We start from the raw sequence: 13,633 nt of genomic DNA, 5'->3' as shown, positions 1-13,633 counted from the left end.
GAGTCCAGCAGGAAAAATAATGCAGGAGGGAAACCAGCATGGATTCGTAGCAGGTAGTTCATGCCTGACCAATCTGGTTTCATTTTATGACAAGGTCACAAAACACTTAGAGTAGAGGTGGATGTCATTTTCGTGGATTTTAGCAAGACCTTTCATATGGTATCTCATCCCATTCTCATAAACAAGAAGCTGTGGCATCAATGTTTACATGGTCTGGTGGGTGGCAAATTGGCTTAGTGTTTGCACCCAGAGAGTGGTAGTAGACAGGTTGGTATTGACCTGGAAGGATGTGGGTAGTGGGGTCCCGCAGGGTTCAGTCCTTGGACCTGTACTTTTCAATATCTTCATCAGCGACTTGGATGTGGGTGTGAAGTGTACTCTGTCCAAGTTTGCAGATGATACTAAATTGTGGGGCGAAGTGCACACTCTGGAGGGTAGGGAACGATTGCAGGCAGACCTGGACAGGTTAGAAAAGTGGGCAGTACACAATAGGATGCAGTAGAACAAGGACAAGTGCTATGTGCTGCACCTAGGGCACAAAAATATGCAGCACACCTACTGGCTGGGAAGTGACCCTCTCAGCAGCACAGAAGTGGAAAGGGACCTTGGAGTCATGGTGGATGACTCCAAGATGAACATGAGTCATCAGTGTGATGAAATCATCAGCGAAGCTAACCAGCAGTTTATCAGTAGATGCATGACAAATAGAACCAAAGAAGTGATACTTCCCCTCTATGCAGCATTGGTCAGACTGCAGTTGGAGTACTGCATCCAGTTTTGGGCACCATACTTCAAGAAGGATGTTGACAGACTTGAGAGGGTAGAGAGGAAGGCCACCTGTATGGTTAGGGACTTACAGGACAAACCCTGTAAGGAGAGACTGGGGGACCTGGACCTCTTCAGCCTCCCCAAGAGAAGGCAGACAGCTGATCTTGTGGCCGCCTACAAATTCTTTAGGGGGATGCAGCAAGGGATCGGAGATGCTCTGTTCACTAGGGTGCCTCTTGGGGGTAACAAGAAACAATGGTCACAAACTGACAGAGTGCAGATTTAGGCTAGTTATCCAGAAAAACTTCATGGTAAGGGTGGCCACAATTTGGAATGGGCTTCCAAGGGAGGTGGTGCTTTCCCCTACCTTAGGGGTCTTTAAAAGAAGGCTGGATAGGCATCTGGCTGAGGTCATCTGACCCCAGCACTCTTTCCTACCTAGACAGGGGGTCAGACTCGATGATCCGTTGAGGTCCCTTCTGACCCTAGCATCTATGAATTTATGAATCGCGTGCTTGATAGTTCCTTGGTAGCTCCCTATTTCGTATCTTACAAAGAAATACTTTTAAGAAATCTATGGAAAAGATCTATAGAAACACAACAAATGGCTACATGCAAGATCCTGCCTTGGCTTCCTGCCCCTTTTTTTATTGTGCTTCTTGGGCTTTTGTCTGTCCTTCAAGGAGTCCAGAATACTTTATGATTCCCTTCTCCTTCTGCACCGAATGCTTGCCTAGGGAGTCCCTTTTGACAGTAGCTTCTGACACCTTGATTCACCTTGTTCTTCTTTGGAGCTTTTCCATTCTCTACTCTTCCATACATTATGGCCTTTAACATCTCTGTTCCCTGAGTCATTAGCAATGAGCTACTTAAGTCTGTAGTGTCCATTGTCCAGCTTCATGCAAATTTATCAGTTTGGTGATGTCAATCCTATTCAGTCTGGAATCTTCTGCAAGATAAAAGAAAAAAGAGGAAACAACAGTTTAAAATTACTTACCTCTTATTGAGTTTGTCTGTCTCTCCTGTTCTTCTATCATGCAGGGCTCACTGGGTATTGATGGAGTTAAAATTGCTATGGGGCAGGTGGACTGAATATGACTTATATACTCTGCCTCCTGTCTCGATAACAGAATTGCCAGTGGAACATGTCCTGAATCTTATCCCACAAGGAGCAGTGAAGTTGAGCTCTCCTCCACATATCAAGACAGTGTAGGGTCCTCCTGTGTGGTCTTGTCACCACCATCTGCTCTACATAGTAGCACTGCATCTGTTCTACTCCATTAGGGGCATCTTTTGCAGGCAGTGCTGGTTGCAATAAACATGTCATTCTAGGTGGAAAATAAGTCATCTATTATCATTGCTATCTGCCTTTCAAATGAATTGCCACTTGAACAATTTTTCTTTTTAAGATCTCAATCTGCCTTAATACATGGAACACATCAGAGGGTAACTGATTCTTCACTGGGACAGAGGATAGCTTTCTAGTGCTAGTCTTAGAAATAATAATAAAAAAACCCACTGAAAACCACACACTGTGTTTTTTAAATTCCTTTTTTTTTTGTGCTCTAATTCTGAACAATGTTTTTGGCTTATTTAATTCTCTTCAAAACTGAATGTTGAACAAAACTTTTAATCTACCGTAACAAGAAAAATGTGAAATGAAAAATGTATCCCTCTGATACTCTTAAATCTTTCCTCTCCTGTGGCTATGTCCTATTCCATTTGTGATCATGCTCATGAGTTACGGGGCCTGGATATGAATCCATGGTAAATGAAAAAATGCATGTTCCCTGCAGCTGCCTTTGAGTCTGTGGTGATGCTAACAATTGTAAAATTGCCTCAAGGATGTTTCTTGGATTTTCACTGTTGTGGATCTGGCTTCATGTCATTCTTTCCTTTGATTTGTTCTTTCTCTGATACTTGTTATAACCACAAAAAAAAAATCCTCCTTAATAGTAGGGGAGGAAACAAGTGATACCCAAATTATTTGAGTATACCCTAATCCTGCAGTGACTCTATAGGGGTACATATATCCAGTCAGAGCTGATGGATTTGGATTTCATTATGCTAGAGCACAATCTTAATTAAAATGCTTCCAATATGTCTGAATTGGTCAGAACTCATTGAGCCAATCAGAGAAAGGATTTTCTTTTTAAGATCTCGAAGTGTCTCTCTGTCTTAATACATGGAACACTTCAGAGGTTAATTCATTCTTCATGGGGACAAAAAACAATAGTTCCTGGACAGTTCTGCAATAGCTTTAACGTTCAGTGCAGCCTCACTAGTGACTTTCTCCATAATTTAACCCTTCTACCTGACAGCCTGGGAAAGCTAGCAAGTTATCTGTCATAAGCTTCAAGGAAAAGAAGCAAGTTCCAGAACCCCTTAATGAGTATGTTTTGATGCCAGTAATCGCACCATTATTCCTAGCGTAAGTAACCTGGGGGATCACAGGTACCACACTTGAGAGAAGGCAACCTCTAACATAGATGAGGGCTAAACCATTTATAAGGTTATAGGCCAAAACTAAAATGTAATGTGATAACTCACAGCCAAAGCAGGACATGGAGCACAAGTATCATCCAGTTACATGAAACACTGCTGGCCAAAGAGGAGGCCTACTTTTGCCCTTACCTGTATTTCTTGGCTGGCTTGGAACTATATTCCTAAAAAGATGCCATTGGTGTACCCTAATCCTGAGTTAAAATATTAAATTAATTCCTGCTAATGTAAAATCATCCTTTAAATAGATGTGAGCCTGGAAGAGCTGAATTTCCCCACAGTTCAGTATTGTTCAGTGAGTTTATTTTTGGTTTTATCACAGAGTAAATAGGATTGGAAGTGACCTTAAGAGGGGATAGGAAGGGACCTTAGTCATCTAGTCCAAGCCCCTGATTAAGGCACAACTATTTCTGACTGAACCATCCCAGTCAAGTGTCCATCTAACCTGCTCTTGAAAACTGCCAGGGAAGGAGATTCCACAAACTCTGTAGGTGGCCTGTGGGAACACGCTGTCTAGAGAAACCGTGGAATCTCCACTACTGAACGTTTTCAAGAGCAAGTTGGACAGATACTTGGCTGAGAAGGTTTAGTCAAAGATGGTCCTGCCCTGAGCAGCAGGCTGGACAAGATGACCTCAGGTCCATTCTGATCCTAAACTATGGAGGAAGCCACACTTGAGACTCCACTGGATGTTAAGGTTGTTGCTGAATTGTCCAGGAACTATTGTTGGGATGGTTTAGTCAGGGATGATCCACTTTTGAGCAAGGGACTGGACTAAATGACTTTTGAGAGGTCCCTTCTAGCCCTTCTCTATGATCCTAAATTTCTCTTACTCCAGTTGTGCCCCATACAGTAAGCTTATAGCTATTTTACAATAAAGCAGAATTTTTCATTTAAGGCTTCATCCAAAGTCCATTTAAATGGCCTTTCATTGACTCCTGTAGATGCTGAATCAGGCCCTTGTACCTTGCATAGTATCTTTACCCTATTATTTACTTAGCATGCTCTGAGTCTGCTGTGCACACTACATGCAACATATGCCCCAGGTTGGCCCCCTCTGCCACGTGCAGTACTTGTAGTTCTGGTCCAGTATTGTATGCAGCACACAGCAAACCAGCTCCACACTGCATCAAGACTCACAGGCTGGATCATAGGGCCCATGGGCTGTATCCCTGACACCCCTGATTTAGCAATATCAAGCTGTATTGTCATTCCTCCATGAATATGGTTCCTTGTTAGCTTCACTAGCTTCTAGTCCTTTTTTACTCTTGATATTGTTTCCTTTTCCTACATTTTAAAGAGTAGTAATTCTATCTTTGGACCCTGGCAAGATAAGAATTATGGCAGAATCTTCTTCCATCTTTTTAAAGTTATCTTGGTATTGCAGGTTTGGTGTACGGCAGTGATGCGTGTCGTTTATCTTGCCTTACTTAAAGCAGTATTATATAGGAAGTGTATTTATGAGTTATGTTTGGAAAGATTCATGTACTGTCCTTTAGACCTATGTTCCATAAAATGTTATGATCATATAAGTAGTATTGTGGCTTTTGGTTTGGGCTATAACTATGTTCTGAATTTATGTCTCTGGTGAAAGAAGGACTTTAAGAGAAATAGTTCATTTGCAGTCTATTTAGAAAAATGTTAAATAGACTGCAGTTAAACAGTTCTGACACAGCTACAAAAGAAGAGAAAAAGGAAATGCAACTTAGTATGACTGAAATAAGGCAATTTAGGTTCTCTCTTTACATACTTAAACCAAGGTGCTTGCGAATAGTGATAGTGAATACTCTGACCATTCTATAGCTTTAGTTAATGACCTGTGTTTTCATGTGGCTAATTATTATATGAATAGAAGAGCAAATATTTGCTTCATTTCAGTGCCAGGATTCAGTTTCCAAGTGTGACTCCTAACATTGTTTTTCTTGATCAGGTTTTTCAGATGACAGCATGCATAGTGAGTCTAAGATACGGATTTAAATTTTTAGCATTGAATCCAATGCATTTCTGCTTCTTTCATGTTTTAACTGATGCAGTAGGACACTTATTCGGTAGCAGTTAAAATATCAAAGGAATGCTGAATTATTCGTGTTAAAGTTTTCAGCCTTATATGTAGTGTATATATATTTAGAGGTTTGGAAGGTGATGGATTGATAACCTAAAAAAATTAATTATGTTTGTGCATGGAAGGTGGCTATCACAGCAGGATCTGTGCAAATTTCCCTATTTTCCTGTGCCAACATGCAGCAGCCCTCAGTCCAGAGATTTATGCATATGAGTACATAGTCTTGTATTTGCCCTGCGTATGCTATTCCTTTATTAACTTGATGAGTTGCCAAATGAAGCACACGGATTATTAAGTGAGTGATTGGTAGTGATGAAATCTGTCCATTGGCAAATAGACTGAGAACACAAACCTTGCTTTGTTGAATTATGCATGTGCTGTCACTTTGAATAGTTGACACTTGTTCTAAAACTTTTTCTCTGGACTTACAGTAATTTAAACATTCAACAGAAGTGACTGCTCCTGGCGCTCATGAACTGGTCACCAAAAGGCACATTAGCAAAGTAGAGTCTGTCCGCACAGCCTCATTTGGAAGGAATTTGGACTGTTCACCCATCCATAGTAAGTAGAGAAATTTACAACTGGCTGGTCCTCGGCAACCTTTGAGTCATGAGTAGAAATCTGAGGGCTAAATCCCAAGCTGTGGTCAAGCGCTGGCCAGTGCAAGTTCCAGAATGAGAGAAATATGTCCATGAACTTCCTTGTTTATGAAACCAGCCTAAGAGTTGCTCTAAATTATGGCTGCTAGATAAGTTACCACCCAAGGGTGATTGTGAGTGCTTTACAGTTGGACCCTGACCCATAATACCTTGTATGTGAAGTTGCCAGTCAAAGGGAGTGAGGGACATAAATTTAGAATAGCCAGCGCTTTATACTGTAAGTTAGGAATCCCAACTTGTCAACTTCAGGTAGCCGTTTATCTTCTTTGAGCCACTAAGGGTCTGACCCTAAGACTGAAATAAAAACATTCAGAAATCCATAAGTTTGTGGACTGGAAAGGCTTAGGGACCTAATGGTAACAGAGAATCTAAGAAAGAAAGATCTGTAATATCCTAACCGGGATTTTAAAAATCCCTAAAAAGTAAGAACAAATTTTAACAGGAACAAAGCCAGGTAGACCACCATGAACCCTCAACTATGAGATCAGAAAATATAAAAATATTAGTTTAAAAAAATGCCTTTGAGATTTATCTATATCGCTATATATGTAGATATATAATCTATATATATAGATATATATGTAGATATAGATAGCTATATAGATCTCTCTCTCTCTCTCTGTCTCTCTCTCTCTGTCTCTCTCTTTATATATATATATATATATATATATATATATATTTATTATTCAAACCAATTTAGCAGAGCTACTGTAGGTATTCTGGTAATAGTCAGGTTGTATGAAAATAATTGGTTTTAAAAGGAAGTACTGCTATAATGACTGAAACAAGCCATTTGTGCACTTTTGTAACACTCATTATCATGGTGTCAATGTGCTACAAATTTAAATATTGAACATTACAAGGAAACTTGTTTTCTTCTCCCCTTCTCCTCTCCCCTTTTTTACCAGTAGATTGAAACCTTTGTTTTGTTGATGAAAGAGGCTGCATCAAAGTGGTAAGTGAGGCTCATGGTCATTCTAATCTCTGCATGAGACGAGTTTCATGGTCATGCACAAACCACTATAAAGGCTTTCACCCTAGGAGCTGACATTTCCATTATGACAGTGAAACATAAATGTTATGAGTTTTTTTTATATATTTGCATGGAAAAATACACCAACATCTCCCTGGTAATAGACCAAGACAAAGCATGTTATAAATTCACTAGCTGTTGAGGGACTGATAAATTTTTAAGAAACTAAGGTTTTTTCATCACTGTGAGCCTGGGTATTTTTTGTCACAAATGGATAAAAGGATCTAATTCTGCAAATGCACTTTCATGGCTACCAATTCAAGATGACATCTATTATTCTAAATAGAAAACAACCTGAACATCAGAATTTGACTATAGATGCATAATCTGCCTTGTCTCCATCTATAAGCCATGATATGCACATCAGGGCAATGGCGGCATGATGGAAGTAAATTATTAAGTGGTGAGAGATGGTGCTGGAGGAGTCAAATGAGGAATGTCTGCCTAACTTTATTGTTACTGTATGTTCATATGGTACTTAGCACAGTTGGGCCTTGATGTGTTGGGCCTCTAGATATAAGCACAATACATATGTTAAATAATAACAAGTTTCCCACTCCTAATAGAGGCAGTGGGAATTCTTCCATTTATATCAGTGAACTTTGGATCCTTTTCAGAATCTCCAAGTGATTTGCTAAAAAATAATATAATTAGGTTTGTTAGAGTCATCAGTATAAGCAATAAATGTTAAGGGGCGCTTGAGATTTGGGGAACCAATGAAGATTGTTAGGGTAAGAACCAATGATGTCATACTCTGCCCACTAAGTATTGTGGTGTGTTAGTTGGTATCTCATCTATAGATCAAAGTGTAGTATACTGTAGAGTGACCATTAATTATTGAACTCTGTGTGCAATCATTTACATTCATATAGTGCCATCAGCCAAGAATCTCAAAAGTCTTTTACAAACATTAATTAAGCCCTGTGAGTTGGTACCCAATTTTTGCTGATGAAAAACTGAAGAATAGTGAGTTGCCTAAGGTTACAGAACAAGTTAATGGCACAGCTGGGAATACAATCTTGATTCCAGATTCCCAGCCCTTGCTCTGACCTGCTGACTGCCTCCATTTACAGAAAGATGAAAACTGATCCAGCTAATTTGCTGTCTCTGGTTTGACTGCTTTCCCAGCTTCATAACACACTTCAGGGATGGGGTTGGGGCAGAAAACCCAGCTCTCCTCTGGCAAAGCTCCTGTGTTTAAACTATTCAAAAACTTTGATTCAAAGTAAAACCTCCTGTCTGTGCTTACACGGAGGAAAACAATTTCCTGTAAAGGCATTCGCCTGCCCCATCTTGAGGCATTACTGCCATACATGAAAGCAATGGGAATTCTCAACCGAAGGATTCTAAGGTTTAGTGTTTAGCAGCATGTACAGAAGTCTCTCCTGTGGCAAGAGATGGCTTCTAGCCAAATGACAAAGCTCTTGGTGTGTGAATTTATGGACATTTTCAGGGCAAAAAATAACTATGCCAGTACTGTAATAAGTTTGAACTACCTGCATTGCTAGTGTGCAATTGTTGAAAGCAATTTCTTCCTGGAGAATGCACTGTGTATATTTACTCAGCACAGTGCAGTTCCATGCAAAGATAATAGCTTGGTTTCTAGTCCCAGAGCAGCCATGTTAGTATGGTGCTGTGCCTAATGCAATTAGCCTGGATGAGTGATATTTGTAGGGGATGGGATGGTGCAGACACTAAGGTGCATGGTTGACAGTCCAGAGGTCGCAAGTTCATAGGCTACATCAGAAGGGCTCAGAGCACAGTCCGTCAGATTCCAATGAATCTGCAAAATCTGCTACATACCTTCTCACAACGACACCACAAAAGGGGGGGAGTGGCATTTCTAAGTGGAGGCACAGCAGCATAGAAGCAAGCACCATGCTGACACAGCAATAGTGGTTCCAGTTTTGGAGCTGGCTTAGGCATGTCTCTAGTGCTGTTGCACTGCGCCATGAGACTGAGGGTGTGTCTCCTCTGCAGTCAGAGATGTGAGTGCAGCTCAGGTAGATGTACTTTAAACTAGCTAGTTCAGATACTGGTACAGGGTCTGGCTTTGGTAGTATGGAGTTTGCTAGCAGTACTAGTGGAGATGATAAAGCTAGTTCAGGGGCTAGTTCTACACCAGCAGCAGTCACTCTTTGGATTCCACTGTGAACATACCCTGAGAAACTTTCTTCCATAATACCTAGCTCTGTAGACTTCACTCTTTGGAATAGGTACTCTGTATAAAATAGGTCAAGTCTTAGCTGTGCACTGGCAACGGATAAGGGATTAAAGGAACTTGATACAATTACAGTCCAAAAGTGAGGTGGAGGATTGGAGCCTGTACTCTTGTGGTTCTGAATCTGGTTAGACTCTACTCTTGGAATATTCCAGCTCTTCTTTTTTTACTCATTTTTTTACTATATAAAAATACTAGAGCAATTCTTCTGTTGCAAAGAACTCAGAAATGCCACACCAGAGCAGAATGGTTTTAACACTACGGATTCCTATTTGAAATCTCTGGATCTATCCTGTGAATAATTTTTGCATACCTAGCAGTGCTAACATTGCTGGCACGCCATGTCAACCTTGAATCTTAAGGCACCCTGGGCTGCCACAGTCACCCTGGCTGGGAATCCCTGCTCTACTCTATTACAACTCTGTTTAAGGAATTGAAACATGTGACTGGAATGGGAATGAACAGCTTCCTGATCCAGAGCCATCAAGCACTGGCAAAAGTTATATCCGGAAGCAACCCAACCCACTCCAGCAGGTATATTATGTCAGTAAGGCTAAGTACAGACATTCAAAAAGCCTGAGCCTGAATCAATTCAATCGTTGCACGGTAGTCTAACCTGCATAGATTGAACTGAGAAGCAAGTGAATAAACGTTCACTTTTGATTTCCGACAGCTCTCAGGTAATGCAGCCCCGTGCCTGCAGTGGCCCAGGACAGAAGCTTGGGGGCACTAGAGCAAGCCCTCCCTTCCCTTCAGCAGTGGCCAGAGGGTGGCCGAAGGCTGGAGGGAAGCTGAGCTAATGGGGGGACCATAGCCAGGCTCCAGCAGGATGTGTATGACTGGGGAGGGGTTTAAACCCCCACCCTGGCCTGCACGGTCCCAGCCAGGGTGTGCCTACAGGGGGAGGGGAGCAGCAGCCCTTGCCAGGCATCCCTAGTCCTCCTACCCCCACTCATTGCAGGACTGCTCAAGCTTCCTCCTTCCCTAGGTGGGCACTATTGAATTTGCTTGGACTGAGAGACTTTATTGTGCACAGCACTTGGAAATTGTGTTGAACACTGGACTTAGAAATTGGAGGCTGCTTGAATTTAGAGCTATTGAGGATTACGAAATCTGTTCCAGGGGTTTGGAGGCTCAGGCACTTAAACTTCCCAAACTGGTTTTGCAAGGGAGGAAGCGCAGATTAAGTTGGAATTCAGGAGCTTTCCTCCTTTTTATTGACTTGATATGGCAAGTTTGGTGAGAAAAAAGCTATTGGAACTAGAAAAGTGGGTGATAAGAGAAACAGCTCCAGGTTTTTGGAGTAAGGATATATTCTGTGGACCAGATGCTTTTGTACAATTTTGTGATCAGAGGTCCTCTCAGATCATCTCTGGGCATAAACCCCAGGCAAATAAAAAGACAAAGAAACAAATCATTTTGGAAGGGTTATTACTGGCATGGAAAGCTTTAACTAAAGAGATGCAACAAAAGGAACAGCTGTTAAAGACCTTGAAAGAAAAATCCAAGAAATTGCAGCTCCCCCTTCTCCCCCAACTTAAACTGGGTTGTCTACAACTTCTGCCCCTAGCCTAAAGGACCAGGCATTACTCTGCTCCACTCTACCATTCCTGCTCTTGCCTTTTGTGCTGGAGGTAGAAGAGAGCAGCTAATGTAAGAGGCAGCACAACTACCTCTGCCAGTTTTACACCATGAGAGCGGTCTGTTGTGTAGGTCTTATACAGCCACTCAAATGCTACTTACATGGTGCAAAGTGGTGTTATTAATCTGAAAATATTTTCACAGTCCCAGTGAGAAAAGCTGCTTTGCATGTGACTGTTCCTCTAGGGTGTTTGCAACCCAGACAATGCAGCTTTGTGCTAGTGTATACAGTGAAAATGAATTGAATGGTATCAGTGTATCACTATGAATTACATAAAAATGGATTTTAAAGGATTTTAACTATTAAAATAATCTAAAATACAGACAAAACAAACAGAAATTTGATTTTCACAGATAGGAGAAAGTACACGTGTGTACGTGTGTAGGTATTTTATAAATATAAATAATCTGAGAGTGTCTTTTTAATATAACATTCTTGTTGAGAAGCTCTGAGTCTTCTAGTTCAGGCAGCTAACCTTAAAGTTTCTCCTTAACAGTAAATTATGAAGATTTTGCTCTGGGCTTTTAACTTCACTGTGTTTTGATCTGTTTCTTGAACAAGTTTGTGGTGATGATCAATATTAACATTCCCTGACCAGAACTGGTCATTGGAAAGCCAAGATAAAGCTGCCTTTGCCTCTGGATTTTACTGCAAGCATGAACATTACTAATATGTCTTCAAGACATGATTATGAGAGGGAATGTTTGGTTTTGATATATCACTTAATAGCTGAGTTAAATTTTAACCTTTCTGTTATGTGTCTAGAATAATTTTCAAAGGCAAATTTAGAATCAATGTTACCTCAGGAAAGACAATAAAAATCTATGGAAATTTGTGATCAACATAAACCCAGTACACCCATGGCTGGTTTTGAGAATGAGACAGTATATTTTTTTCTTAATGTTATTGTAACTTCTATACATAAACTGTTGCAGACATTTACAGGATGTACTTTCTCCCTCCAGACATAATTGTTTATAATATATACCATTTCTAGGTCTAAACATTTGTTTACAAGACATAATTATGTGCTCCAAAGAAGCAGTAATAATATCCAGACCTTTTAGTGCCTTTTAGTTATATGGCATGTATTTAATAAACATACCTTTTGTGCCATTCCGTGGATTTATTTTACTTTGTCCCAGAGCCTTGGGATGCAGACGTGTCTTGTTCAGACATTCCCAGGACAGGTCAGGGTATGGCTTCAGTATCCCCAGACTTCTATTTCCTGCATTGACTTTCATGTTTGACCAAAGTTTATTTTAATTGCTTTGACAAGAATGATTTCAGAGCATTCCATGTGCACTCTTTGATGGGACATGCTATAAATGTACTGGCAGGACAAGGCAGAACAAGCATTAAAGCAAACCAGCTGGCAAGCCATGGAGAGGTTTTTAATGCAACATCAAATAAAAAAGTGCGCTCACTCTGTGTGTGGGAGAGCAAGAGAGACGGGGGCTGAAGGGATTTTTACATAGACCTGTAGACCTACCATAAAGCATCAGGAAGAAGGAAAAGTAATTTTTAAAATATATTTTGCAAGAAAAAGAATCGGTTACCACAATTACTAGAGTCCGCACAAAGAGCATGTGGTCTATTAATGATCATATCAGCCTGATGTATCCTTTTCAATATTCTACATTCAGAGCTGAAATAGACATCAGTGGATAATTTTGTCCAAGCAGACGACTATTGAGTGGCTTTGTGGGGCCTTGCTATTACTTTGTTTGTGTTTGTCAATACACCTTAAGCACCCACTTCCACTATAACATCCTTCACCATAGGAAGGCATTTGGCTTGCAATGAAAGAAATGAGAGGACAAGTAGTAAAAGTCCTGAGGTGTCAGGGAAGCAATTAATCCCATTATCTGGGACATAGGCATCGCTCACATTCCTATGCTATGGCTGTGGTAAGAGCATAAAATGTCAAAATGTCATTACTCTTCTCCAAGATAGATTCTGCAAAGATGGGCTGATGAGAATGGGCAGGGGGGCAGGAGGCGTGTGTGTGTAAGAAGCCTAGTGGGGTGACTGCCTCTCCTGAATTGTGTGCACCCATCTTCCATTCTTTTTTTTCAGTTTGTTGCTTGGCCATAGTTCCTTCCTGCCATCAGAGTGTAAATCCCTCTTTAAGGATGTAACATGGGGTTGCTGGATCAGCAAGTTCAGCTGTCGATGCCTCAGGAAGTAGAGAACTCACTGCCCTTACTGACTGACACACAGGACTTAAAAAAAGAAAGACATGAGCCTGGAAGAAATCCTCCTTGGACCAGGATGCCCATACTATAGGGCAGCTGTAGGGGTTATTGGAAGCTCTCAGGTTTTCAGTTGAACTAGAAAACATTAGGGAGATCCAGATCCAGTAGGAAGCCATGGATCTTTTGACCCTGGCTGAAGTATCTTTAGATGTGAGATAGAGTGATGACAGTATTGGCAACTGGGGGCCCACATAGGCATGGAGAAGCAATGGATCTGCATTGAAATGAGAAGTCCTCCAAGCCTGTTGAATTTGAAAAAAACAAAACAAAACAAAAAACCTTTCAAGTTCCACCACTCTCGCCAATACAGGGCTCTTTGGAAGCAATATAGCCATGTTGGGATAAAGGCTAATCTACCCTGATACACTGCTTCCAGTGCCAAGGCTAGCTCAGAGCAAGCTTGGGTATCTCTATATGGCAGAGGTTCCCAAACTTTCTTTTATTCCATACCCTCTTCCAGATATGCCAGCTGCCTACATACCCCTACC

This window comes from Alligator mississippiensis, chromosome 4 (genome assembly GCF_030867095.1).
Source record: "Alligator mississippiensis isolate rAllMis1 chromosome 4, rAllMis1, whole genome shotgun sequence".
In the NCBI taxonomy this organism is placed as follows: domain Eukaryota; kingdom Metazoa; phylum Chordata; order Crocodylia; family Alligatoridae; genus Alligator; species Alligator mississippiensis.
The sequence above is the reverse complement of the archived record's forward strand: the minus strand, read 5'-3'. Positions refer to the sequence as shown.